General features: G+C 53.6%; 1 protein-coding gene and 3 non-coding genes across 5 annotated transcripts in view; 1 reads left to right on the top strand and 3 right to left on the bottom strand.

The window, feature by feature from the left end:
• LOC142821626 (zinc finger protein RFP-like) overlaps positions 1 to 27,566 on the top strand; it is a 394,289-nt gene that overhangs the window by 236,899 nt on the left and 129,824 nt on the right. The gene's annotated exons all lie outside the window — the stretch shown is intronic.
• TRNAS-GCU (transfer RNA serine (anticodon GCU)) lies at positions 645 to 727 on the bottom strand. Its single transcript has one exon. It is a non-coding gene; the product is annotated as a tRNA-Ser (tRNA).
• TRNAA-AGC (transfer RNA alanine (anticodon AGC)) lies at positions 12,746 to 12,827 on the bottom strand. The gene has a single exon. It is a non-coding gene; the product is annotated as a tRNA-Ala (tRNA).
• Positions 25,818 to 25,890, bottom strand: TRNAK-CUU (transfer RNA lysine (anticodon CUU)). Its single transcript has one exon. It is a non-coding gene; the product is annotated as a tRNA-Lys (tRNA).

Here is a 27,566-nt window from a genome sequence, read left to right as displayed (position 1 = left end):
CTCTGGAGTGTGGGGTCCTTGTCCCCTCCTGGCTGTGCTGGGGGGAGTGAGCCAGGGCTCCCTAGCTGGGGGGCAGATGTTATGATGGCAGGGGAGGGGGGCAGGTGTCCAGTTTGGGAATGGAAGCGCCTGGACCCTCCCCTCCTACCCCTGTCACACCCACTTCCCCCTAGAGCCTGGCTGGTGCAGTCATGGGGCCAAGGGCAGGGGAGCTGTCAAGTGTGGGGAGCAGACCCGGGCTGGATGGGGGGACCTGGAGTGCAGGGGGCAGAAGGGAGGGAAATGGACAAGGCCATGTCTAGGTTTTGGGGGATGGGGAGTCACAGTTTCCCCCAGGCTTCCCACCCCTATCACCTCAGCTCATTGGTTGGGAGGCAGTGACCTCACAGAGGGACCATGGCAACAGCCAGGTGGGACAGGCAGCAGGGCTGGGGCATCTCAGAGACCCCCATGGACCAGCTGCCTGGCACCTCCTTTGTGAGGTTTCCCTTTGAGGGTAGAAGGGATTGGGGGTTCCATCTGGGAGTGTCTCTGTGGAGATTTCCCCTTTCCCCAGGCTGCAGTGGGAGGGGCTGGGGCAGGCAGGGTTACAGGAGGGGCTGGCAATGAACTGAAGAGAAGCAAGTTAGAGGGCTGCAAACACCCAATGAGGATGGGATTTGAACCCCATGTGTGCGGAGCACAATGGATTAGCAGTCCATCGCCTTAACCACTCGGCCACCTCATCTGAGCTGTTGTGCAAAGTTCAGTGCTGTAAAAAACCCAGACACTCCCTGGCTACATCTACTCTGCAGGCTTCTTGTGCAAGAACAGTTTTGTGCAAGAGTTCTTGTGCAAAAGGTCTTGTGCAACAGTGTGTCCACACTGCTATGTGCTTTTGCAAAAGAGAAGTGCTTTTCTGCAAGAGCACGCATAGCATTGTGGACGCTCTCCTGCGCAGGAAAGCTCTGATGGCCATGTTAGCTGTAGGGCTTTCTTGAGCAAGAAACCTCTGTTGCCCATCCACACTGCCTCCTTGTGGAAGAGTTCTTGAGCAAGAGGGCTTATTCCTCGTGGGGAGAGGAATAACTCTTGCACAAGAAACCCTGTTATCTGATGCTGTACTATAAATTTACTTGTGCAACAACGTGCGTGCAGTGTAGACGCTCTGTAAGTTTTTGGACAAGAACAGCTGCTCTTACGCAAAAAGCCTGCAGCGTAGACGTAGCCCTGCAGTGTAGACACAGGCTGAGAGAGACAAGAAAAGGAAACGGCCAGAGCCTCCCCCCGGCAGGCTAGTCCTCAACAGGGTGGGTGCATCTACCCAGCACCCTCACCTCGAAGTAAGCTGTGCAATGTGAGCGGCTGCCCAGAGCCCCCAGGGGAAGGTCTGTGGGAAGTTTCCAAGGCAACAGCAACAACAAAGTTTCATAATCTACACTCATGTGATTGTGATTTATTCCTCCACTAGCAAGTGTCTCTGAAGGGATGAGAAAAGCAGGGCCCAGGTGCAGGGAGCTGGGTCACATTCTCCTGCCTGAGTCTCAGTCCTGGCTGAAGCCTGGCTACAGAGAGAAGGGGCCAATGCAAACATCCACATGATAGCAAGGGAGTCAGTGCGTGGGTGGGTGGAGCAGGGAGCAGAGGGCAGAGCTGGGCTCTAATTCACTAGGGGTTTGTCCCACAGCTCCAAATAAGCAATGCAATTGTGTAGCTTATTTTGCGTCTATTTTGAAATAGCTTATTTTGTAATTTGGCGCTGGCTACACAGCACTTACTTCGAAATAAATCGCAATTCCAAAATATCCCTCACTCCTCATGCCCTGAGGTTTACAGGGACGTCGGAACAGCGAGCCAGTTATGGCTTGAAACAAGGAGCTTGCTCTTAATACGTGTCTGTGTGATATGAGCACCACATTCGAAACCTTCGAGCTAGCCGGCCCACGGGTGTCAGTCTCACAAGTGGCCCTTTCAGAAAGCAGCCTTGGGCAGCTGCAGCAATGTTGTGGGCTCTGGAAGTTGGAGGGTGGGGCAGCAGATGGTCTTGCAGGTAGGGGAATTAGCTCAAGTTTAAAGCAGTGGTCCCCAACCTTTTCAGGTTGGCAGGCGCCAGGGAGCGTGGCCGTTCGCCCGCCGGGCGCCAGGGGGCGGGGACACTTGCCCGCCCGGGGGCGGACCCCCCCAGCCGCATGCCCCCCCTCATAGCCACGGGGCCGGGGCCCCCCCCATAGCCGCGCGCCCCCTGGCAAGCGCTGTGCGACCGGGGCTGGCGCTCCCCCCGTAAGCGCCGCGGGGCCAAGGCCGGGGCCGGGGCCAGGGCACGCGCGGTGCCCCCGGGGGCGGGGCCAAGGCCAGAACTGGCAAGGGCATGCGCGGTGCTCCTGGGGGCGGGGCCAAGGCCGGCGCCGGAGCTGGCAAGGGTACGCGTGGCGCCCCCGGGGCCGGGACCGGCCATGTGCCCGGGGCTGGCACCTGCCAGCCCAGATTGCTCCGCGGGCGCATGTAAAGAGCCCGGAGGGCGCCATGGTGCCCACGGGCACCGGGTTAGGGACCACGGTTGTAGAGTGTTTGCTTAGCATGCTAGGTGCAGTGAGATCGATGCCCACATTCTCCAAATACAGCTCAGTTCTCATTCTTTATCTTCACTGGCCCTCTCTCTCTTCCTACCTGCTTTCCCAAAAGAGAGAGAGATCCAGCTTGCCTGTCTTTTCCCCCAGCAATTGCCATGCTGCAAAGTAGAGAGTTGAGATATCAAGCTCAGAAGTCTAGCAGGCTCTGTGGTGCCATGGAAAGCATGTTGGACTTCTCAGTAACAAGTAGCTAATATGAGCCCAGTTGCATATTTCAAGGTTATAGGTTCAAATCCCACCAGAGTCACTTTAGCTGCTTTCTCATTTTGAGGGCACATTTTACAGAACAGGCAATCCTTAGGCTGATACCCAGGTGGGCTTGAGTCCAGACAGTTCCCAGCAGACCCCAGTGAGGGTGGAGGGAAGGGCTGGTACTTGGGTTGGGGCTCGGGGTTGTTCTGAAAGGCTGCAGGTGCCATTAGACCCTTTTGTCCCTCCCTGTCTCCTACTAGTGCTGAGCAACACTCAGGCTATGTCTACACTGCACTGCTCTTCTGGAAAAAGCTATGCAAATTTCAAAACCCAATTTGTGCAGCTTTTTCTTGGAAGAGGCTTTTCCAACATTTGGGCGGTGTACACTGGGAAAGTCACACAAGGGAGGAAGGAGGCAGAGCTGGCCCAATGCACCAGCCTCCCAGGGCAGGGGAGGACAAGCCCCAAGCACCTGCCTGGGCTGATTCATCTCCCTTTCCCAGGCTGGCACCCAGGGGCATTCTCAGCTGATGTCACCCCCCTCTGTCACATGGAGTTGGGCTCATCCCATGCACAGGCTGGTCAGCAGCAGCTGCAGTTACTTGGGCACCCAGGGGAAGCAGCAATAAGGGAAGATACCTTGTTTCTGCCTGGCTTTGAACTAGGGTCCTTTTGCAGGTGAAGCAACTGTGATAACCACTTCACCACAGAAACACACTTTCCTGTGGATGGGACTTGTCTGACTGTTCTGTTCCTGGCTCTTTCTTACACCCTGCTCTGTGGGGGAGGGGGATGCACCTTGTGAACACTCCACCTCTTGTTCTCAGGGAAGCCACTAACCCGAGCTGCCAGCTCCTCATTTCCTCACCAGCCCCTTGATATTTGTAATTCAAAGCTGGAGCTGCTGTGGCATGAGGTGAAGCTACAGAAGCTGACGGGACAATCAGTGGGCGGAGGGTTATTTTTTCTCCTCCCTGGGCTGATGTAGCTAGAACTGAGGAGAAGAAAATCCTCTTCCCTTCTCCTCAGAAGATGGAAATTGCAGTTGGTTCTCTGTCTGGTTCTACTAAAGCTGGGCCCCAGGACTAGACTTTTTCTTTCTAAAACCCTGGTGAAAGCAGTGTGTGAATTGTTTGCAAACTGAGAACGTGAGTTAAAGGACCTTGTCCAGCATGGGGCTTGAACCCACAACCCTGAGATTAAAAGTTTCAGGCTTCACCAACTGAGCTAGCCAGGCTGCATACTATGTCTTACCCCATGACAGGGCCATCTCTCCCGTGACAGGTGAAGGGTCCGGGTTCAGGATTTCTTTTAGCGATGCAGGAAGGGGAGATGGAGGAAATTCAAACCTCTTTGCAAGCTTTGTTCTCAGGGCACCAAGTGAGACAGGACGGGTGTGAGCTGAGGAATCTTCCCTCCTAGAAGGAGTATTTGGGTGCACCCAGGTGCATCAAGAATTCAGGACCATAGAATCATAGAATAATAGGACTGGAAGGGACCTCGAGAGGTCATCGAGTACAGCCCCCCGCCCTCAAGGCAGGACCAAGCTCTGTCTACACCATCCCTGCCAGATGTCTATCTAACCTGTTCTTAAATATCTCCAGAGAGGGAGATTCCACCACCTCCCTTGGCAATTTATTCCAATATTTGACCACCCTGACAGTTAGGAATTTTTTCCTAATGTCCAATCTAAACCTCCCCTGCTGCGCTTTAAGCCCATTACTCCTTGTCCTGTCCTTAGAAACCAAGAGGAACAAATTTTCTCCTTCCTCCTTGTGACACCCTTTTAGATATTTGAAAACCGCTATCATGTCCCCCCTTAATCTTCTTTTTTCCAAACTAAACAAGCCCAGTTCATGAAGCCTGGCTTCATAGGTCATGTTCTCTAAACCTTTAATCATTCTTGTCGCTCTTCTCTGTACCCTTTCCAATTTCTCCACATCTTTCTTGAAATGTGGCGCCCAGAACTGGATACAGTACTCCAGCTGAGGCCTAACTAGTGCAGAGTAGAGTGGCAGAATGACTTCACGAGTTTTGCTTACAACACACCTGTTGATACAACCTAGAATCATATTTGATTTTTTTGCAACAGCATCACACTGTTGACTCATATTCAACTTGTGGTCCACTATGACCCCTAGATCCCTTTCCGCCATGCTCCTTCCTAGACAGTCGCTTCCCATCTTGTATGTATGGAACTGATTGTTCCTTCCTAAGTGGAGCACTTTGCATTTCTCTATATTAAACCTCATCCTGTTTACCTCTGACCATTTCTCTAACTTGCTAAGGTCATTTTGAATTATGTCCCTATCCTCCAAAGAAGTTGCAACCCCACCCAGTTTGGTATCATCTGCAAACTTAATAAGCGTACTCTCTATCCCAATATCTACATCATTGATGAAGATATTGAACAGTACGGGTCCCAAAACAGACCCTTGAGGAACTCCACTTGTTATCCCTTTCCAGCAGGATTTAGAACCGTTAACAACTACTCTCTGACTACGGTTATCCAGCCAATTATGCACCCACCTTATCGTGGCCCTATCTAAGTTATATTTGCCTAGTTTATCAATAAGAATATCATGCGAGACCGTATCAAATGCCTTACTAAAGTCTAGGTATATGACTTGGGCCTTGGGCCAGTGCATTGGGGACAATGTGTGAGCCCTTCCATGAGCATTTTCTGCTCCCACTGGGGAAGGCAGCTGGGCAGGACCAGCCTGCAGCCCACGTCCCTTTCAGCCCCAGGTGCAGGAGGTAACAGAGAGGGGAGGAAAGTCCATGGCCAGAGCCTCCTACCAGCAGGCTGGCCCTGCGCAGAGTCTGTGCATGATGGAGCCTCTCCCAGCAGGGCTCTGGCCAGTTATCTGCAAAGTGCTCAGCTGGTTCAGTTTTTTGCAGGAAGGAGTGGGATCCATGCGCCCTGCTCCTCACTGACAGGAGTATCCTCTTCCCTCCTTTTCACACAGGGTATGTCCACACTGCTCTCCGCTACCACTGAGCTACACCCCCATTTCCCATCTATCTTTACCTCAAGTCTTGGGAAATTACTCTCTGGCAGTACTGTTTGCAGGAGCAGGTGGTGCCATGCACACATGGCGGGGGGAGGACGGCCCTCTATGGGCTTGGTCATGTGTGGTGTCCCCCAACCTACGATCAGCATGACGCTTAACGATAGTGCATCATCCCCTGTGCTCCCGCCTCCCTGCCCTGTGTGTGTTGCAACCTCACGGCACTCACCTGATGTTCCCGCCCGCGTGCCTGAAGATGTCTGGGAGGCCTCCTGCATCTGGGGGACCAGTTCCAGGGGGAGGGTCACAACGTTCCTGGAATCCTCATCCTGGAACTGCTGGTCATCAGGGTCGTCCTGAATCTGCAGCTGCTGCTGCCCAGGTGTCTCCATTCCAGACTCCAGAACCATGGTAAGAAACAGACACAGGCATTGGTGGCATAGTGCTGAGCATAGTTACCTTCTAAGCAGTTGATGTGGGTTTAATTCCCAGCCAATGCAAAGGGAAGAAGGAGCAATGAAGCCCCTTACAAAGGTTTTACTTTAACCCCAAAAAATGGGCACAAGTGGGTCCCACAGCTGGGAGCTGCTTTTTCAATACGCAGGAAGTTCTTGATCACAGCCAAATGGTGGAGAAGCTACACTTGACCACCTGAAACATGAGAAAAGCTATTGGCCATGGGCCATGCAGAATGTCTGGCAGCCCCTTTGCTGCTCTTGAACTTGAGCCAAGAAGCTGCACCTGCCCCCTCCCAGGAACTTCTGTAACTCCTCTGCCATCCAATTCCTCCCCAGTTTCTTCCTGACACCTGCCCCTCCCCCCTCAACTGAGTCCTTTCTAGGTGGGAGCTTCTAGGAACAGGCATTCCTGGCCACAGGGTGGGTCTGGGTCCTCTCAGCCTTTGGATCCATGTGCGACGTGATCCCAGGGTAACCATCTCCTGGAGTTTCTCCTTGTCCCATGTATCTCAGGGCAGGGGGACCCAGGGCCGGGGTCTGTATGCTGCCAACGGGTGTAACACATGGCAACATTTCTCCTTCCTCTGCCGGAGAGGGAGCCAGATAGTTCCCATGATACCACATACAGATGGGAAGGGTCTGGAGAGGTGAAGCCACTGAATGGAAAAAGCAAGGAGAGCAGAGTGTCAGCTATCAGCTGAGAAACTCAAACATGGGGCAGTGTGGTGGTCCCATGGTGTAAGGAGCAGGACTTTGATTTCTGCAGTCTGAATTCAAATCTCAGTAGGGCCTACTGGTGAGGTGTTGGTTTGTGCAAATCTGTGAGAGTGAATCTCCTTGCCCCTCTCCTTCAAGTCCACATTGTGTGTCTTTACTTTTTCAATCTAAGGACTTTGAAAAAACTGTTTCCAAAAGCAGCTCCAGTGGCACAATGGGTCGGCCTGCAGTACTTATACGACAGTGCACCCAGGAGACCTACTGAGGTTGTGAATTCAAACCTCACCTAGAGCAATGGTTTTCAGTCACAGCTGGGCTGTCTTCTTGCATTGAACCCTGCTGGTGCTGGGATTTCACCCCAGAGGACAGGAGCAGTGAAAATTCCCCCTTCCCAAGAGCGGCCGGAGGCCAGCTGCAGTAGCTGTCGCCCTGGGCGGGACGGCGCAATCGGTGCCTCTGCCTGCACAGCTATCAATGCCCATGATGGCATCATCGGGTGCCCTGGTTAGTGGTGCCCTAGGCAGCTGCCTAGCTTACCTAGGCCCACAGGCAATGGCCTCATCAGAGCGATTGCTGGGTGGCCACGATGTGAGGCCAACTGGCACAGAGAGGTTTGGACCCTTGACCCTCTTTCTGCTGGGTCCTTCCTGTCCATCTTCTCCCCCCCCCCACCCCACCCATCAGCAGCCACCGTCCCTTTCAGCCTCTGGGTCAGATCAGGAAAAGAGGCAGGAAATGGGACAAAGTCAGGAGACAAGCAACAAACCCCCAAACTTCCCCTGTGCTCTGAGAGCCCAGTTTGCTGAGAGCCCCCCCTGCCTGACACCCCAGAGCCCTCCCTTGGACTGCCTCAAGAACAAAAGCTTTTGTCAATGTCTGGGATTGAACCAGGGCCCTTTAAAGCTTCAGTCTAATGCTCTCCAAACTGACCTACTTTGGCACCTGAAATACCTGCCTTCCACCCCTTGCCCTTGCCCTTCTCTCCCAGTATGTCTCCACTGCATGTTTCACTTGCACAAAAACCTCCCCACTGTGCGTGTGGCTGGCAGTGGTTGCTAGATGGATCCATTCACATGTAGCTTTACTGAAACCCCCTTGTTTTTGCCTTGAGCCTCCCCCAGCCCAAAGGCTGGTGCCCAATAGAACAGTCCCTGTAAGAAATGTGTCACTTTCACCCCTGGGAGCAGCTCAGCCATGCAAAGGGGCTGCCTAGGGCCAGACATTAGCCCTGGAGGGCAGGGGTGGGTGTGGCAGTGACATCACAAGGACCTTTTGCAGCCCCTCAGCTTATTGGCTAATGGAGGTTGGTAGGTGATGACCTCACAGAGAGTCCATGACAATGGCCAGGTGGGACAGGCTGCAGGGCAGGGGCCATCTCAGAGACCCCCCCCCCCCCCATTGCTTTGCTGCAGGGAGTCTCTTTGAGATCTGTTTCTGAGGCCAGAGAGAGAATGGGAGTCCAAAGAATGAGTGTGGGAAGGAGCCTTCTCCTCTCCCACCAGCTAAATGACCTAGAAGGCAGAGAGGTGGGAGAAGGGCCCTGAATTAATCTCTTGGGTCACTGTTGCTGTAACAATGAGGTAAGATGAACAAGTAGGCTGTTGTTATGTGAAGAGTGAGGCTGGTTTCCCTGACTGGGAATTGAACCCAGACTTCAGTAATGAAAGCACCAAATCTTATCCACTAGACCATCAGGACACACGAATGCATTTTTTTCTTTACCTACATTAACCTTTCACAGGCCACTTTCTGTCCCCTTCAGGACAGGGGTCCATTTTCCATTGTCCAGAGGGGACAAGAACAGAAACCAAACAGAACATCAGAACAGCCAGATGGGGCCATGCCAGTTGCCCAACTAGCCCAGGATCCTGTCTCATGACAGCAGCTAATTTCATTGCCCAGTTGGAATCCTCAGGACAGACAGTTATTAAGTGATCCCTCCCATCGCCCATTCTTAGCTTCTAGAACACACCAGCTAGGAACACCTTACCTGTCCATCCTGGTTAAATGCCACTGATTGACCTTTCCTGCATTAAATTATCCAGTTCTTTTTTGGACCTTATAGATTTCACCTTCACAACATCCTCTGGCAAGGAATTCCACTGGGTGCAAAAATGCTTCCTTTTGGTTTATTTTTAATTTGGGTACTTACCAGTTTCATTCTCTCACCCGGGATCTTCAGTAGGAGAAAAAAAATTCTTATTGTTTTCTGCACCCCTGTCATCATTACACTAAACTCTGCCCCGTTGCCCCTGAGTCGTCCCTTTCCCAAGCTGAGAAGAAGAAGTTCCATGAACTCCTGGGAGCTGCTGTTCCAAAGAAGAGGCACTTCCCGTGGAAAAGATGGCCCAGCCCAAACCCCTACACAGAGCCCCAGAAAATACCAATGGACACTGGGCATTTGTAAAGCTCCTCTTGGGCAGCGCTACGGAATGGATCTGGCTGACTAACCAATCAACAGACGAGTCCCAGTGAGATTTCTCAGCCCAAGTGCAGAGACTGTGGAGTCTCCCACTCTCAGCCCAGTGGCAGAGGGGCAGCACCCTGAGGAGGCGGGTCCCGAAGCAGCGGAGACCTTTGAAGGGAACGGAGACGTAAGGTCAGAAGGAAGGGGAACAAGTCACCTCTTCTCAGGCGAGATGTGGTGGGAAACTACCAGATCCGGTGCAAGCAGAGCTCCAAGGGCTGGTTCCTGCCTGGTGGTTCCTTGCAGGGCCTGGCTTGAGAAGCGCCAAGGAGCCGTGTGTGGCCAGGAGAAAGGGAGCAGAAGGAATGTGGATGCAGGGGCAGGGTGGTGTGTCTGGCCAGGATTGAGGGAGCAGGAAAAAGGGAGGGTGTGCAAGCAAGCTGGAGGGGCTGGTTGGGAAGAAAGTGAGGGAAATGGGGTGGCTGGGGTCTGGGCATGAGGCAGAACATGCTGTGCCTTTGTGTCCCCTTGCAGCAAAGGCCATAGCCACACTGCCCCGAAGGTGCACAGCCACAGCAGTGACACTTCTGGGTGGGCCCTGGACTATGTGGCCACCACAATCTGGTCTCAGGCAAGGCACCGCTGAGAAGTCTCAGCCCCAGACCTGTCTCCTCCACTCTCAGCCTAACCTGTTTAGCTGCTACAGGGCTAAGCTGTTTAGTGAGCCAGAGGGCTAAGCGCTTTCAGGGGTCTCTTCCCAAAAGGCAGGGGGCTGGTCTCTGCAGTGCAGTGGGTGTCACGTTTGCCTCACATGCAACAGCTCTGTAGGTAAAGTGCAACCTGTAACACCCAGCAGAGGAGATTTGCCTGCCTGGGGAGGGCGGAAACAGACCAGCACTTGGGAGCTTGCCTGCCAGCTGCTTAGCACATCTGGACACAGAAGAATTCCAAGACTTGGTTCTGCCAGCCAGTTTCTTTTCAGCTCCCTGCAAACTGCCTCCCAGCTGAGGGTGAGGCTGAGTGTGTGTGAAACCAGCTGCGCTTTGGATGATTTTGTTAATTGTTTAAAAAGCCTCAAACACCTCTTCTGCCTGGGGAGGTGTCTGGAATAGATGCCTAGCGTGATATATCACTATTGGGTTTTACCCCTTGTAACCTCATCCAGAGACTCCCGACAAGTCTTGTCTTCTGTGTCCATCTCTGCCTCAGTTCAAGTGTTCGCACGTTTCATATCTAAGGAAACTCCTCCTCCCTTTTTCCCTGCCAGTCCTTCCCGAGCAATCTGAACCCTTCTGTGCCAATATCCCAGTCCTGTATTATCCCACCACGTCCCTGTGATACCAACTGCTTCCTGCTTATTATCCATAGTCCTGTGTGTCTGTACCAGCATCTAAGACACAGATTAGATTTTGCTTCCCAGTGGTCCCGCGTCCTTCCTTTATCTCTGCGGTTACAGCCCCTGCTCTCTCCCATTTCTGGCCCATCTCCCAGGTGTCCATGTTGTTCACTTACCTGTGGGCTTTGGGCACCTGCCCCAGTCAAACCTAGTTTAAAGCCTCCTCACTAGGTGAGCCAGTCTGCACCCAAATACTCTTCCCTTCCTCCACAGGTGAACCCCAGCCCTGCTGAGCAGCCCTTCCTGCAACAGCATCCCATGGGCAAGGAAGCCAAAGCCCCCTGCCCACTGAGCTGTAGCTTTCTGTGCCCAGGGAGCCAGACACCGCCAGGGCTGGAGGGAAATGGGGAACGGCTGCACTTTGGGAGGCAAAGGTGTTGTCTGGAAACACAAAGAACCATTTTAAAGAGACTTCGGAGGCAGGCACCATGGCTTAGTTGGCTAAAGTGTCTGCCTTATAAACAAAGCAGCCTGGGTTTGCCTCCCAGTGGTACCTTGTTGCAGCCTTTGTTCACCTTTTCCTATGTCCTTGTGGACACAGAAGAGGCCTCCTTAGGCCACCCATGGAACTGCTGGTTCAGGAAAAGGCTGATTGGGGAGGAGTGTTGGGCAGAAGGAAACCACAAGCCTGGAGCAGGTGCAGAGGCTGCTGTGACTGGCACTGGCAAGGCAGGGCTCTGACTGCAATTGCTGGGACAGGAGAGCCACCACCACACAGCCTTGTGATTCCCTAGGGGTGTCGGTGCCCAGAGAGCCTGAGGGTGCAACCTCTGCAGCTCCTGCAGCCATGGAGAGTCAGGGTCTATGGGCATCAGGTGCTTCTCACCTGTGGGGGAGAAACCTCTTGGGACTTGTGGTTTCCTTCTTCCGCATACACCTCCCCACTCAGCCTTTTCCTGAGCCAGCAGTTCCATGAGAGGCCAGGAGAGGCCTCTTCTGTGTCCCAGAAGGGCATAAGTAAATGTTATCAAAGGCTCCAACAAGGCACCACCAGTAATTGAACCCAAGATCCCCTATTTACTAGGCAAATGCTTTAGCCAGCTAAGCCATGGTGCCCTATTTTGATCCACCTGTCAACTGTTCTACTGTATGATCCCAGACAACACCATTGCATGGCAAAGTTCGGCCAGTCCCCATTTCATTCCTGCCTTCTCACCCTGGCGGTGTCTGGCTCCCTGGGCACAGAAGGCTATAGCTCAGTGGGCAGAGGCTCTAACATGCACATCTCCCCCAGCCGCTGGGACTGTGGAGTTGCCTTTGAGGTTTTGCAGGGTTATGGGAGGAAGAAATGGGGCAAACTTTGATTATCTGGCTTGTAAACCCCTTGGTCTCAGGGTTTAGGTTGGAGTCCCCACGTGGGGGCCCGGCCTCCTTCAGTTTGGTCCCTTCCTGAAGGCACAAAACTGACAACAGAGAATTCCTTTACCCTGCAGCAATCTCTGTTGGACAAAGGGTTGCCAACCGAATATTTGCCCAAGTTTAAGTGCAGCAGCAGAAGATGGTGTTAAGTGTGTTTCTGTGGCGTAGTGGTTATCACATTTGCTTAACATGGAAAAGGACCCTGGTTTAAAACCAGACAAAAACATGGTGTCTTCTCTTATTGCATTTCCACTTGATGCCCACAAGGCAGTTTCAGTTCCTGCCCTTTGGTGCAGGGCTGGGCGGCCTGTGTGCTGGCTTTCAGGAGCATGTGGGAGTCAGATAAACAGGTTAGGCTGAGATTAGAGGAGGCAGGGCTGGGGCGTCTCAGCAGTGCTTTGCCTGGGACCAAGTGGTTGCAGCAGCATGGTCCAGGGCCCTCTGTGGAAGTGCCACTAGTGCAGCTGTTGCCTTTGCTGAAAGGGGACACAAAGCCATATAGGCTGTGTCTGCACTGGCACCATCAGCCCCACTGCTAGTAATTCTCAGAGAGGCCCTTGTTGACCTAGAAAGGGGTGTGGCCAAAACACAGGCCTCGCTGAGAGCAGGATTTGAACCTGCGCAGGGAAACCCTATTGGATTGCTAGCCCAACACCTTAACCACTCGGCCACAACAGCTCTGGCTAAGAAAGCTGGTGAATAATCCCAATGTGCAGGCTTAACGTCACCTGCCACAGAATTCACACAGCAAACCATTTCAACAGCTGTGCAGAGGAGTCCTGGCTGTTCTGGTCTTACGCTGCCTTGGAGGTGAGTTCTGCTTCAAGGTCTTCTCTTCTCCTTCTTGGTCTTCCTTTCGCTTTTCCTTCCTCTTCTCTTCTCCCCTTTTCCTTCTTCTTGCTGATCTCCTTCTTGGACCCCTGTTTATATAGAGAAACTCAATACTGCTTAGTTCTTCCTTAACCAATTATTTTAGTAAAATTTCACTCACCAATCAGAACATACTGTAACAGAATTACCTAACCAATCATACCACACTGCCTTAGTTGATTTACACCTAGCAAAATCAATTACACAGCAGACTGAAACAGATCCAAACCAGACTATCACACAGACAAACAACAGGAAAGTGAGGCCAAGAAGCATAGAATGCCAATTGCACACCCACAACTATTGGTAAGCAGTCTTTTGCCAGACAAAATGCTGTTAATTGAGTTTTCTCTACCCACCTTGAGATCTGCTTCTTCCCTGGTGACAGTGGGTGCCACTAGGATAAGATCCCTTCTCACAGCCTAGTGTGACACTATTTCAATGTCATTTAGATGGAATGTGAGCATGTGACTCCAGGCTTTACAGCTAATTGCTGCTGCTCTTCAGTGTGGCTGCAGAAAAAAGCTTCAGTTTAGACCCGTAGTCACCAACCCGTTGATCGCGATCGACTGGTCAATCACAAGGCCTCGACCAGTTGATCGCGAGGTGTTTGGGCACCCCCACCCCCATTTTCCCCCCACCCCTGAGAACTGTCTTCTCCAATCAGCCTTTTCCTGAACCAGCAGTTCCATGGGTGGCCAGGGGAGGCCTCTTCTGTGTCCTAGAAGCACATAGGAAAATGTAAGCAAAGGCTTCCAACAGGCATCACTGGGAGTTGAACCCAGGATCTTGTGTTTGCTAGACAGTAGCTTGAGCCAGCTAAGCCATGGTGCTCTCTGCATGCAGTTTGGTGAAACTTTTCTACTCTATGGTCCCAGACTACACCTTTGACTCTCAGCGTGCAGCCATTCCCCATTTCCTTCCAGCTCTGGCGGTGTCTGGCTCCCCAGGACAGGGCAAGGGGGCGGGGGGACGCTGGCTACATGTGGCTTGAGGATCTCACAAAAATCCCAGCCAGTCAGCTCTGTACCCCCTCAGTGACAGCCCGTGAGCCTGGGGAAATAGGCAGTTGCCTAGAGCGCTGCCAGCCCGTGCGCACGATGATTATGTCATGACTGCCAGGGCGCCCTGTGATTACATCACAGCCGTACAGGCACGGGTGCGGATCGCACCTTCCGCCTGGGGCATCAGCCGCCGCAGCTGGCCTCAGACCACTCCTGCACCCCCTAATGTCTGCTACAGCTGCTTCCAGACCAGACTGTGCTCTGCCACTGGCATCACAAGGTACTGGGCAGTCAGGGCCAATCCCCCAGTGCAGCCTCTGTCCATGGCCACACAAGGGCTCCTTTGGGAAGTGGGGCAGGACGGTCAGGCTGGGGGTGAGAGGGGTATGATAAAACAGCATCTGTAAGAAATTTAAGAGTGGAGGGCAGGAGGCAGGGCCTGGGGGCATGAGCAGCGCTGGGCAAGCGGGCTCAGTTCAGTTTCTCCCCAACACAGATTCTGGCTCAGGGCGTCCCTTTCCTCTACCCCAGTCATCACCGGGCTGTGAAGCAGCACAAGAGGGTTGTGGGCTGTGTAGCAGTGTGGGGCAAGTCTAAGCCACACCATTCAGTGTGAGCTAGGCTAGTTACTCATTCAAAGGTTCAAATTCTTGCCAGTGTCACTTTAGCTGTTTCTTCATTACCAGGGCAGCTTTTACAGAATCAGCAACCCCCTTGAACCATGGCCAAATGGGCCCAAGGCAAAGGAGGGGAGACAGCCCCACTTCCAGGAACTACAAGTCTCTGCACAGCAGAGGGAGGGAAGCAGCTGCCTCAGAAATGTTCTTGGCTGCTGGCCAGGAGTCACCCAGCCAGAGCCTGTCTTTGGCACCCCAGGGCCTCCCACCCCCCCCAGCACTGATGGGAAGAGCAAATACTTGGCCAATTTTATGACTACAGATGAGGCTGTTTTCCCTGACTGGGAATCAAAGCCCGGCCACAGCACGCACAGTGCTGACCCCTAGCCACTAACCCGCCAGGGAAACAAGAAGCACACTTATTTGCTCAGCTACACTCGCCCTTCGCAGGCCACTTTCTGTTCCCTTCAGACCGTGGGGCCATTCTCAGAGAAGGCGCGTGATGCCGGCGTATTTCTCTGTGCCTCCCCCGCCCCCCCTTCCCCTGCCCGCTCTTCTCACTTTCCTCTCCCCCTTCCCCTGCTGGTAACACAAACAGGACTTCTCCCTGTGCAAAGAACAAACTCTGATTTTGATGTGGGGAATGTAGAACTGGGGAGGAGGATGGCAGAAAGGGGAAGAAGGGGGACGTGGGGCTCAGGGATGGTGCTGGGACTGGCGTCAGCCTTGGGTGGTCCCACTGCCTCATGTGCAGGGGCCTCGGCAGCCATGGGGATGCTCCAGGAGGAGAAGCCGCAGGAGCAGGGGCAAGTGCAGGTTCAGGAGGGACCTGAGCAGGAGCAGTTTGGGTTCGGGGAGGCTGCTGGGCTACTGAAGCACGTGACCAGGCAGTTGGCAGCAGCTCTGTGTGCCAGGCACGTGCTCCAGGCCTTCTGGAAATATTGAGCCTCCCTCTGTGACTTGTGCTGAAGAGCCTTGGGCCAGCCACTGCAGCAGCAGGAATTTGGGCATCAGGCCACGCCATTGAGGACAATGGAGGGAGGAGAAAGATTTTCCTTCCTATTGGGGAAAGCAGGCCAGGGCAAGGCCCTTTTAGCCACTGGGTCTATGCAGGCTCAAGCCTCCTCCTACCAGTTCTCTGGCCTGTTTTCTGAAAAGGTCTCAGCCTCTTGCCTGTCTCTACTTCCCTGTCCATAGCAGGCAGCTAAAGGAAGGGAAGTCACCAAACCAAACACCCTTGTGGCCAGCATGGGGCTTGAACCCATGACCTACATGTTATTAGCACCATGCTCTAACCAACTGAGCTAGCTGACCAACAGACCTAGAGCTTACCTGTGGCCCTTTGAGGAAAGGTGCCTTAGGCAGCTGCAGGGCCGTCTCTGCAGCTGCCAATGACTCTTCTCTGACAGGGCCACTAGTCACTCACTGTGACGTGGGCTGGCTAGTCCAGCTGGTTTGAGGGTTGGTTAAGGTGGCTGGCGGCCAGCAGACCCAGGGCAAAGAGGCAGCCGGAATCTCTTGCTGCCAGCACCTCGCCTCCCAGCTTCTTCGCTGTCAGCAGCAGCAGAGTCCTGAGCGCTGCCCTTGACACCATGGAACCAACCTTCCCTCACTCAACTGGGCCAAACTAGTGCCCAGTTCATGCCCACTGGGACCTGTTTTACTTGGGTTCCTTCCACTCAGAGCCCCCTTCTTCTCCTGGGCTGCGAGGAGCATCACTGGGATACTCTCTCATATCCCAGCACAGGACCATCTCTCCAGTGACAGGAGACTGGGCTGGTTTCAGGATTTCTTTTAGCGCAGCAGCAAGCAAGGGGAGATGGAGGAAAATCAACCCCGTTTGCAAGCTTTGTGTGATAGGAAGGGTGTGAGCTGGTAAGCCTGCCGCCCCACAAGGGGAATTTGGGTGCACCCAGGTGCATCAAGAATTCAGGCCCTCAGGCCAGTGCATTGGGGACAACGTGTGAGCCCTTCCATGAGCATTTTCTGCTCCCACTGGGGAAGGCAGCTGGGCAGGACCAGCCTGCAGCCCACGTCCCTTTCAGCCCCAGGTGCAGGAGGTAACAGAGTGGAGAAAAGTCCATGGCCAGAGCCTCCCAGCAGTCTGGCTCGGCGCAGAGTCTGTGCATGATGGAGCCTCCCCCAGCAGGGCTCTGGCCTGTTCTCTGCAAAGTGCTCAGCTGTTTCATTTTTTTGCAGGCCCATTGTGTGTCCCTGGTAGCTTCATTTACAGTTTCCAATCTTTACATTTGCATCCCTTTTTGGAAAGAGGGTACAAGTGTAAACATACCCTACATAGCGAGAGCTGGCCTCTGTCAGTTGAGCCTGGTTGTGTCCCTACTGCAGGAACCCAAAGGGAGCAAAGAGCAGAAGTCCTGGAAACTGGTGGGGTACCCTCTGGATTTGATTTAGTGAGTCTTAGTTGGACTTGCTAAATCAAACTCCAGAAGATTGATTGTGGCCATTCCTCCCCCACTGGGTGTGATTCTTGTTCTTCTGCCCAGCATAGCCCAGGTAGACCAAGGACCTTCAGATCACACCCTTGCTGAATTGATGGGAATAGAAATGAGACACAAAGCAGATTTGAACTTGTTTCAGTTGAGATGGGTTTGCCTGGTTTATGTGCATTGACACAGGAACACATTAGGGATTTGTAGTAATCTCTGCACAGCAGAAATCTAGACTGTGATACAACTGGAGATGCAGAAGTTTCAAGGAAGTTGATCAACCATTCAGGGGGCACTTGGAGTTAAACCAGGGATCATTTTGCCTGTAATCAAATACTTTACCACTGAGCTACATCCCCATTACACTTAGGTGCTTGCATCCAGTGTTAGGAAATTAGCCGCTGGCAGCACTTTCTGCAGGAGCAGGTGGTGCCTTGCACACATGGTGGGGGGCGGACGGCCCTCTATGGGGTCAGACATGTGTGGTGTCCCCCAACCTATGATCAGCATGACGCGTCACGATAACGCATCATCCCCTGTGCTCCCGCCTGCCCTGTGTGTGTTGCAACCTCACAGCACTCACCTGATGTTCCCTCCCGGGTGCCCAAAGACATTTGGGAGGCCTCCTGTATCTGGGGGACCAGTTCCAGGGTGAGGGTCACAATGTTCCTGGAATCCTCCTCCTTATCCCGGACCTGCTGGTCAGCAGGGTTGTTGTCCTGAAGCTGCGGCTCAGGTGTCTCCATCCCAGACTCCACAACTGTCCCTGGAGACAGGATTCCCCAACCCCCAGGACTTGGTCCAGTTCCTCATAGTATGCACAGTGCTGCGGTGCTTCCCCAGTGCAGGAGCTGTGCTCACGGGTCCTCACGTACCCCTGCCGCAATTCCTTGACCATGGCTCTGACTTGGTCTGGGGAGGGGGGAGGTGGCCTTTCTTTGCAAGGCCATCAGCCATTTGGCCATAAATATCCACATTCCTCCACCTGGACTGCCGGGTCTGCAGACGCCTCCTTGAACCACAGCTTTATCTCTGGCCTGGACTATGACAGTGCCTGGCACTTGCTGCCCCTTGCGTGGTCCTCTGCTGTGTCCATGGAAGGGCCAGAGGGGTCTCTGGGGGCTTGTGCCTGTGACATGGCTCTGCAAGAGGCAGGAAGCGCTCCATCTTAGCCGAATGGCTGAGAAACACTTTATGACAAAAAACATGAGGGCAGCTCTTCGTCTGTACCTCTGGGCCATGCGGAATGTCTGGCAGCCACCTCCCTTTGCTGCTCTTGAACTTAGCCCAAGGGACAAGAAGCTGTACTCGCCCACCCAGAAACCTCTGGGACTCCTATGCCAGCCAATCCCTCACACCACAAAGAGCCACAAGGCTGTTACTGCCCAACATCACCGCCCCCCCCCCCTGATTTTAGCCAATCGGGCAAGAGGTTATGCTTTACCCCAAACCACATGGGCACCCTCTTCCCTCAAGTGCGCTTCATGGCAGATGTGGACTTCCCTCACTAATTTTTACGGGGGTGGTTAGCACAGGCATTGGTGGTATAGTGATGAGCATAGCTACCTTCCAAGTAGTTGACCTAGGTTCAATTCCCAGGCAATGCAATGTGGGGAGGTAGCTGCACAATTCTTTGCAGACTTTTTACTTTAACCCTGAAACAACAGGCACAAGTGGGTCCTGCTGCCTCTTGCCACTTTTATTCCTCTCTGAGAGGCAGGAAGTGCTCAATCTTAGCCAAATGGCCAAGAAGCAATGCTTTTTAGGTAATTCTGTTACAGTAAATTATGACTGGATAGTGAAATTATACTAAAATTATTGGTTAAGGTAGAACTAAGCGGTACTTGAATTTCTCTTTATAAACTGGGGTCCAAGAAGAAGACCAGCAAGAAGAAGGAAAAGGGGAGAAGAGAAGAGGAAGGAAAAGGGAAAGGAAGACCAAGAAGGAGGAGAGAAGACCTTGAAGCAGAACTCACCTCCAAGGCAACCTAAGACCAAAACAGCCAGGACTCCACTGCACAACTGTTGAAAGGGTTTGCTGTGTGAATTCTATGGTGGGTGATATTAGGCCTGTGCACTGGAATTATTTACCAGTTTCCCTGACTCTACTTCGGCCAGAGCTTTGATGGCTGAGTGGTTAAGATAGTGGACTAGAAATCCAATAGGGTTTCCTTGCAAAGGTTCAAATCCTGCTTACAGCGAGGTCTGTGTTTTGCCTTCTTCCTCGGGCAGCAAGGGCCTCTGCGAGTTACCAGCAGTGGGGCTGTTACTGCTGGCATCAGGACTGGATTAAGGGATGAGCTAGTGGGGCAGCTGCCATCAGGCAGTGTGTGCCTGGTTCCTGGCAGGCTGCAGCAGTTCCCTGGGGCTGCATTAACCTCCACAGCACCTGTCAGCAGTGCCCTTCCCCAAGCAAGAAACAAGGAGATGGTACAGAAATTCCCTGTCCCAAAGGCGCACCCCTCACATTGGTGGGGCAGACACGTCCCTCCTCTCTACCCCAGCAGACACATCTGCAGCCCCTGGCAGGGAGGCGACTGGGCAGGTCACTGGCAGAGCTGAGCCCGGGCTGGCAGCAATGCAGGATGGTGGGGCACAGCCCTGGGAGAGCAGCTGGGAGGCTCGGCTGGGGGGCGACGGGCCCGTGTGCTCTGCTGCTCACTGACGAGCTGGCTGCCCAAGTGCCCTCACAGACTCTTCTTCAATCCCCACCCCCCTCAGCTGCCCACCCCCATCCCCACAGCCTGCCCGCCCCCCCACAGGGCTTCCAAAGGGGCCTCTGTGCCAGGGAGAATGAGGAGCTCCTGCCACCGGCACCCACCCACCCTGCTGCTGCTCCCACCAGAGGATTCACCCGACACAAGTAAGTGCCTCTGTCCCCCCTGACTCTGGCTGCTCGGTTCCCTCCTGTTTAGCTGCCTGGCCCCAGGTAAGGTCACATGAGACTGCTCATATCACCCCCTCAGCACGGAGCCCTGGGCAGCCGCCCTGCTCGCTCAGGTCTCAGGCTGGCAGGGCCTGCAGGGATACTGGGTTTGAATGACAAGGTGTTGGAGCAGCTATTAAAAGGCTTCTTCCTTGGCAGGGGCATTGTGCCTGTGGATTGGTTATTTTTTGGATGACTGGTGCTTGCACAGACAAAGCAGAATGATGCAAGTTGTGAGTAACCCAGCGCCTCTGGAAATGGGAGTGGAGTAAAAAGTACAATATTGTCTAAAAAAAAATAACTTGAATAAAAATCAGTGTGACAAAAATAAATTACTTGAGTAAAGTACAAACCCCCCCAAGAAGGTCTTGAGTAGTGTGATCAAGTATTTCTACTTAGTTATTCTCCACCTCTGCCCAGCACGCAGGGGATCTTGGCCCCTTGCTGGTCTGCAGACTGGCAGTTTGTTACCACTGACTTAGTGGGCTAGTGCTGTGTGCACCACAGAGCTTCCTATAGCACTGCCAATGCAGCAGAGAGGAGGGCAGTTTGAGTCACCCAGCTCTGCCCCTTCTGAAAATGGGAAGTGTTGTCTTAGCAGTGAGGGAGAGGGGGGAAGGAGCCTGAAGTAACCTCTTGGGAATCAGCTGCTGTAACATCTGATAGTGAGAAAACTGGCTAGACAGTTGTCATATAAAGATTGAGGCTACATTCCCCAACTGGTAATGGAACCCAGGCCACAGCAATGAGAGTGCTGTATCCTAACCAGTAGATGACCAGGGACACATGAAACATACCTCTTTGCTCACCTATACTAGCCTTTTGCCAGCCATTTTCAGGATGGGGGGGACCATTGTCCCTTGTCCAGAGGGACAAGAACAGCCAAACAGAACATCAAAGCAGCCAGACTGGGCCATGCCAGTTGCCCAACTAGCCCAGAATCCTGTCTCAGGACAGCAGCCAATTTCAATCCGCAGGACAGACAGTTATTAAGTGATCCTTCCCATCTCCCATTCCCAGCTTCTGGAATATGCCAGCTAGGGACACCTGCCCTGTCCATCCCGGTTAAATGCCATTGATTGACTTTTCCTGCATTAAATTATCCAGTTTTGTTTTGGGCCTTCTTGCAGATTTCACTTTTGCAACATCCTCTGGCAAGGAGTTCCACGGGACACAAAAATGCTTCCTTTTTAACTCGGTTACTTACCAGTTTCATTCTGTCACCCTGGTTCTTTACTAGAAGAAAAAATAATTTCTTATTTGCTTTCTGCACCCATGTCATCATCACATAAACCCCTGTCCCATCGCCCCTTGCTTGTCCCTTTCCCAAGCTGAGAAGAAGAAGTTCCATGAACTCCTGGGAGCTGCTTACCAAACAAGAGGCATTTCCAGCAGAGAAGATGGCCAATCCCAATCCCCTACACAAACCCCAGGAAATACCAATGGACATTGGGAAAGTTCCCTTTCAGGCACAAAGGCACCACTTTTCCAGTAGAGCTAATTCTGCCCCACCTGCCCCCTGCCTCCAGTGCTCCTGCCACTGCCTGGCCCAGAAGGGCTGGTGTCCAGCAGCTCTCTGCCCCAGTGTGGCTGGCTTTTGGGGAGAGCAAGTAGGAAGTGGTGGTGGGGGGGGGGGGAGGGGGCTAGTGCAGCCACTTAGCCCCTGGCTGGCTCTGCCAGTAAAAAGACAACGACCTCCCTGAACACTGGAGAACATGAGTATTGATCCCACTGCCTCTCACATGCAAAGCAAGCGCTCTACCACTTGATCTAATTCCGCTGCTGTGTTAAGTTTGGCCTTCTTGGAGGCTCTTCCCTTCTCCACGGGGACGTCTGTCATCTAGGTCAGTTAGTCCTGGGAAAAGAAAAGGCTCCAAAAAGGCCACAAGGGCAACTCTCAGCAAGGAGACTCCCTGCAGCAAAGCCATGGGCGGGGAAGGCGGTGGAAGAGTGTGGTCTCTTTGATGACCCCTGCCCTGCAGCCTGTCCCACCTGGTCATTGTTATGGACTCTCTGTGAAGTCATCACCTCCCAATCTCCTTTAGCCAATAAGATGCGGTGCTGCAAAAGGCCCTTGTGATGTCACTGCCACACCCACCCCTGCCCTCCAGGGCTAATGTCCTGCCCCAGGCAGCCCCTTTGCCTGGCTGAGCTGCTCCCAGGGGTGAAAATGACACATTTCTTACAGGGCCTGTTCTATTGGACACCATCCCTTGGGCGGAGGGAGGCTCAAGGCAGGAAATTGGGGGAGGGGTTGTGATAGGACAGTACCTGTAAGAAATTAAAATGTGGAGTGTGGGAGGCTCAGGGCAGGGATTTGGGGAGTGTGTGAGAGTGGGGGGGGGATCAGGGCAGGGGTAAGGATGTGGAAGGGTAGAGAAGTCAGGGCACATGCAGCCTTTGTTACTCACCTGGCTCGGCTGAAGCTGACACTTTGTTCCTCGCATCCCTTCTGCTGCTTCATCTCTTAGGGTGCCTCTAGCTGCCCCATGCTGAGAGCCAGGCCCAAGCAGGAAAGAGGTGGCTGGGCCCTCTTGGCATCAGGATCCCACCACCCATCTTCCCATCATTGGCAGCCACAGCCCCTGTCAGCCGCTGGGTCAGCCCAGGAAGGGGGGCAGGAAATGGGGCCAAGTAGTGAGTCAGGCTGTGAGGGGCAGGCAAAGCTCATCTTGCCTTGCAGGGCCACCAGCAACAGCATCTCTCTTGTGCGCTGCTGTGGAGTAAAGCATCCCTGATGCAGAACCAGTGCCATCAATGTACTCACTGCAGCTGCTGAAGTAGTTTAGGGAGGAGTGCATTAGTGTGAAGAGTTAAGAGTCCCTGGTTCAGTCCTAGTCCTTGGTGGAAATCTTGGTGGTGCTCCTGTGGCTGAGCCCTTGTGTGGGTCTATCTATACTGGTAGTGCCTGTGGGTGCCATGGCGCCTGCTGGGCCATTTACGTGTGCCTGCCAAGTGACTGAGGCTGGCCCTGCCCCCAGGTGCATAGAGGAAGTGCTGAGCTGGCCCTGGGCACATGGTGTATGGGTGTGGTGCTGGCCCTGGGTGCATGGCACAGGGGTGGTGCCAGCCCTGGGGGTGTGGTGCATGGGTGGCACTGGCCCTGGGCGCATGATGTAAGGGTGGCTCTTCCCCTGGGTGTGGGCGTGACCCTGCCCCTGGCCGCTGGGCAGCTCCAAAAGGTTGGGGACCACTGGTCTAGACTGTGTTGTTATTTCTAGCAAAGAATGCAAAGTAGAGAAAGTAGAGACACCAGAGTTGCAAATGAAGCAGGGATTTAAATAGCATGTGCTTCATTTGCATACTCTCACCCATGTGCTGTTGGGAAAGTGAAAGAGCATCTGGGGCTGCTAGTTCAAGCCCCTTGGTTTGAACTAACGTGATTCTTCATGTTTTGCCCTCTGTGCCTCCCCCCCCACCAACATACCCCAATCCCCCCCCAACCTGTCCCCAACACACCCCTTTCCCACTTTCCTTTCCCCCTTCCCCTACTGGAAACACAAACAGGACTTTTCTCTATTAAAAGAACAAACTCCCTGGGGAATGTGGGGAATGTAGAACTGGGGAGGAGCTGGGGAAAGAACCTGGGTGGAGGCTGGGGTGGGGGGGAAGGGGAGGTGGGGCTCAGGGCTAAGGCTAGGACTGACACCTTCCTCTGATGGTCCCACTGCCTCATGTCAGGGGCCTCAGCAGCGCTGGGGGGTGGGTCCAGGGGGAGAAGCTGGTTCAAGGGAATTTGAGCTGCTGGGCCACTAAAGCAGGCCACCAGCAGCAGCCTCTGTGCAGGGCGCACACGCTCCAGGCCTCCCGGTCATATTGAGTCTCCCCATGTGGCTTGGGCTCAGAGCCTGCCCCCAGCTGGTGCCTTGAGATAGCCACTGCAGCAGCAGGAATTTGGGCATCAGTTCCCCTGCTTTTCAGGAAAGGAAGACAGGTGACAAGGCCCTTTTAGCCACTGGGTCTGTGCAGGCTGGAGCTTCCTACCAGTTCTCTGCCCTGCTTCCTGCAAAGCTCCCATTTTTGCGTGTTTCGGCTTCCCTTTCCATAGCAGGCAGCTAAAGGAAGGGAAGTCACCAAACCAAACACCCCAGTGGCCAGCATAGGGATTGAACCCATGACCTTAGTGTTATTAGCACCACACTCTCACCAACTGAGCTAGTCAGCCTCAACTAGATGCTAGGATGTCTCTGCAGCTGCCAAGGGCTCTTCTCTGATGGGGCCACTAGTGACTCACTGTGATGTGGGCTGGCTCGTCCAGCTGGTTTGAGGTTTGGTCAAGGTGGCTGGCAGTTGACATGGCGCACTGAGACCCAGGGTCAAAAGGCAGCCAGAATCTCTTGCCTCCCAGCTTCTTCCCTGTCAGCAGCAGCCGCAGCCCCTTTCAGCCACTGGGTCAGCCCGGGAAGGGAGGCAGGAATGGGGCCTCAGATTGCAGGATTCAGAGTCCTGAGCACTGCCCTTGACACCATGGGACCTGAACCAACCACCCCTCACTCAACTGGGCCAAACTGGTGCCCCAGGTCATGCCCACGGGGACCTGCTTTACTTGTTTTCCTTCCGACTTCTTCTCCTTGGCTGCAAGGAGCATCCCTGGGATTCCCTGGGACAGGCACAGGACTCTGCCTCCCCACAGTCAGCCCCACCCCAAAGGCTTTGGCAGAACGGAGGGGAGGGGCTCTGCTCACCCCACTGAATCCCACAGAGGTGCTGAGCTCGTGCCCTGCCCCCCTCAATTTGGCTTCCCTCCTCTGCCCCATTCCTGCCTCATTTCCTCTTTGGGCCAGTCACACAAGGGAGACAGCGGGAAGAGCCAGCCCCATACGCCAGCCTCCAAGGGCAGGGGAGGCCAAGCCACAAGCCTCCAGCCTGACCAATCTGGCTTCCCCAGGCTGGCACCAAGGGGCATTCTCAGCTGATGTCACTCCCCTGTCACATGGGATTTGGGCTCATCTCAGGCACAGGCCTGGCAGCAGGAACTGCACTTACCTGGCCACCAAGGGGAGCTGCAATAAAAGAAGACCCTGGGTTTCTACCTGGCTTTGAACTAGAGACCTTTTGCATATTAGGTAACCATGATGACCACTATACCACAGAAACACACATTGGTGGGCAGTGGGGGGGGGGGGGGGAGCTTGGCTGACTGTTCTGTTCCCCCTTTGTCACGTGGGGAGTTGGGCTCATCCCAGTTACAGGCTGGTCAGCAGCAGCTTTACATATCTGGGCACCCAGGGGAGCAGCAATAAGAGCAAAACCTGTGTTTTTGCCTGGTTTTGAACCAGGGACCTTTTGCATGTTATACAAATGTGATAATCACTGCACCACAGAAACATAACTCAATGGGGATGGAACACACTCTGGCATACATGGCACTTGTCTGACTGTTCTGTTCCTGGCTCTTTCTAACACCCTGCTCTGCGGGGGAAGGGAATGCACCTTGTGAACACTCCACCTCTTGTTCTCAGGGAAGCCACTAACCCGAGCTGCCAGCTCCTCATTTCCTCACCAGCCCCTTGAGATTTGGAGCTCAAAGCTGGAGCTGCTGTGGCAGGAGGTGAAGCTACAGAAGCTGACAGGGGACAATCAGCAGCCAGAGGGTTATTTTTTCTCCTCCCTGGGTTGATGTGGCTGGAACTGAGGAGAAGAAAATCCTCTTCCCTTCTCCTCAGGAGATGGAAGTTGCAGTTTGTTCTCTCTCTGGTTCTCCTAAAGCTGAAACCCAGGACTACACTTTTTCTTTCTAAAACCCTGGTGAAAGCTGAGAGTGAATTGCTTGCAAACTGAGAATGTGACTTGAAGAAGGGCATTGCCCAGCATAGGGCTTGAACCCATGACCCTGAGATTAAGAGTCTCATGCTCTACCAACGGAGCTAGCCACACTGGGTGCCAAAAAGCCTTCTCACACCCCATTACAGGGCATCAGGAGCCAAGTGTTCACCACTGCCTGACAAGTCTTTTTTTTGCCCTCAGTGACCAAGAGTCTTGGTGCCACCCTGGGGAAGAGAGATGAGTGAGGCCAGGAACCTATTGGAGTATTGGAGAACCTTGTGGAATATTTGTCCAAGTTTAAGTCCATCAGAAAATGGATTTATAGGTGTTTCTGTGGCGTAGTGGTTCTCACATTTGCCTAACACACAAAGGCTATGTTTACACCGGAGGGCTCATGCTCAAGAATGGCTGTTCTTGCGCAAGAATCCTCAGAGCATCCATACCGCCCTCCTAGTCTTGCGCAAGGAGATTAACAGTACGGCATCAGAAGACAGGGCAGTATGGACGTGCTCTTGCACAAGACATTTTGTGCAAGAACTCCTGCACAAAACAGTTCTTGTGTAATAGCCTGCAGGGTAAATGTAGCCAAGGGGTGTTTGGGTTTGTTACCAGCACTGAGCTTTGTACAAAAGCCCAGGGAACATTGTGAAAAGGGAAAACCTTCCAGCCCTGGGTGTCCCCGGCCAGCCAGCAAGTGGCACAAAGGTTCCCTGCAGTGCTGGCTTTGGATAGTTTGAAACAAGCTCTCTCAGCTCAGATGTGGCTAAGGCGATGGACTGCTAATCTATTGTGCTCTGCACACAGGGGTTCAAATCCCAATCTCATTGTGTGTTTGCAGCCGTTCCTCTTGCTTCTCCCAGAAGTTCAGTGCCAGCCCCTCCTGTTACCCCTGCCTGCCCCAGCCCCTCCCACTGCAGCCTGGGGAAAGGGGAAATCTCCACAGAGACACTCCCAGATGGGACCCTCAATCCCTTCTGCCCTCAAGGGGAAACCTCACAAAGGAGATTCCAGGCAGCCAGGCCATGGGGGTCTCTGAGATGCCCCAGCCCTGCTGCCTGTCCCACCTGGCAGTTGCCATGGTCCCTCTGTGAGGTCACTGCCTCCCAACCAATGAGCTGAGGTGCTGCGCAAGGCCCTTGTGATGTCACTGCTGCCTTGCAGGCTCATGTCCTGCCCCTGGCCAGCCCCTTGGCATGTGTGAGCTGCTCCCCTTCTGCCCCCGTCACTCAGGGCTGGTTCTGGGGCTCAAGCAGGGAACATCAGAGGCTGCTCAGGGGGCCACATTGCTAGGCCAGGAGCTCTCCTGTGGGGCTGTGAGTGTTGCTGTCCCTGCTCTACAGACACGGCCATAGAGCCTCAGGAGGCTGCAGCAGTGGGAGACACTTCCCTGGTTTTGGGAGGGAGACGAGATGTCAAGGCTCATGATTCGTAGCCAGCTACCGATACCCATGGAAAGCTGATTTTCAGAGGGGTGTGATCAGCCCTTCCTGTGTATCTGGCTTCTTCAAAGGGGCTTAATCAGGAGCTAAAAGTTGAAGAAGGAACATTTAGAAGGTGAATTTCTGTCTCTGGCACTCTCCCACCTGGGGTGACAGTTTCCTCTCACTGACAAAGAATTTACATTCCTCTGCTTCTTGAGACAGTTGGCAAAGATGCTCCACAGTGGCTGTCTCCCTCTCTCTACAGAAGCTGTTCAGACCTCTCACTAGCAAATGCTGGTGTTAGGTGCAGGTCTGAGTGCTAAAAGCCTAGGGGTACAAAGTCAGAATGAAGGGAAGCATTTTGCT

The sequence above is a fragment of the Pelodiscus sinensis genome, chromosome 31, assembly GCF_049634645.1.
Source record: "Pelodiscus sinensis isolate JC-2024 chromosome 31, ASM4963464v1, whole genome shotgun sequence".
Taxonomy (NCBI): domain Eukaryota; kingdom Metazoa; phylum Chordata; order Testudines; family Trionychidae; genus Pelodiscus; species Pelodiscus sinensis.
The sequence above is the reverse complement of the archived record's forward strand: the minus strand, read 5'-3'. Positions and strand labels throughout refer to the sequence as shown.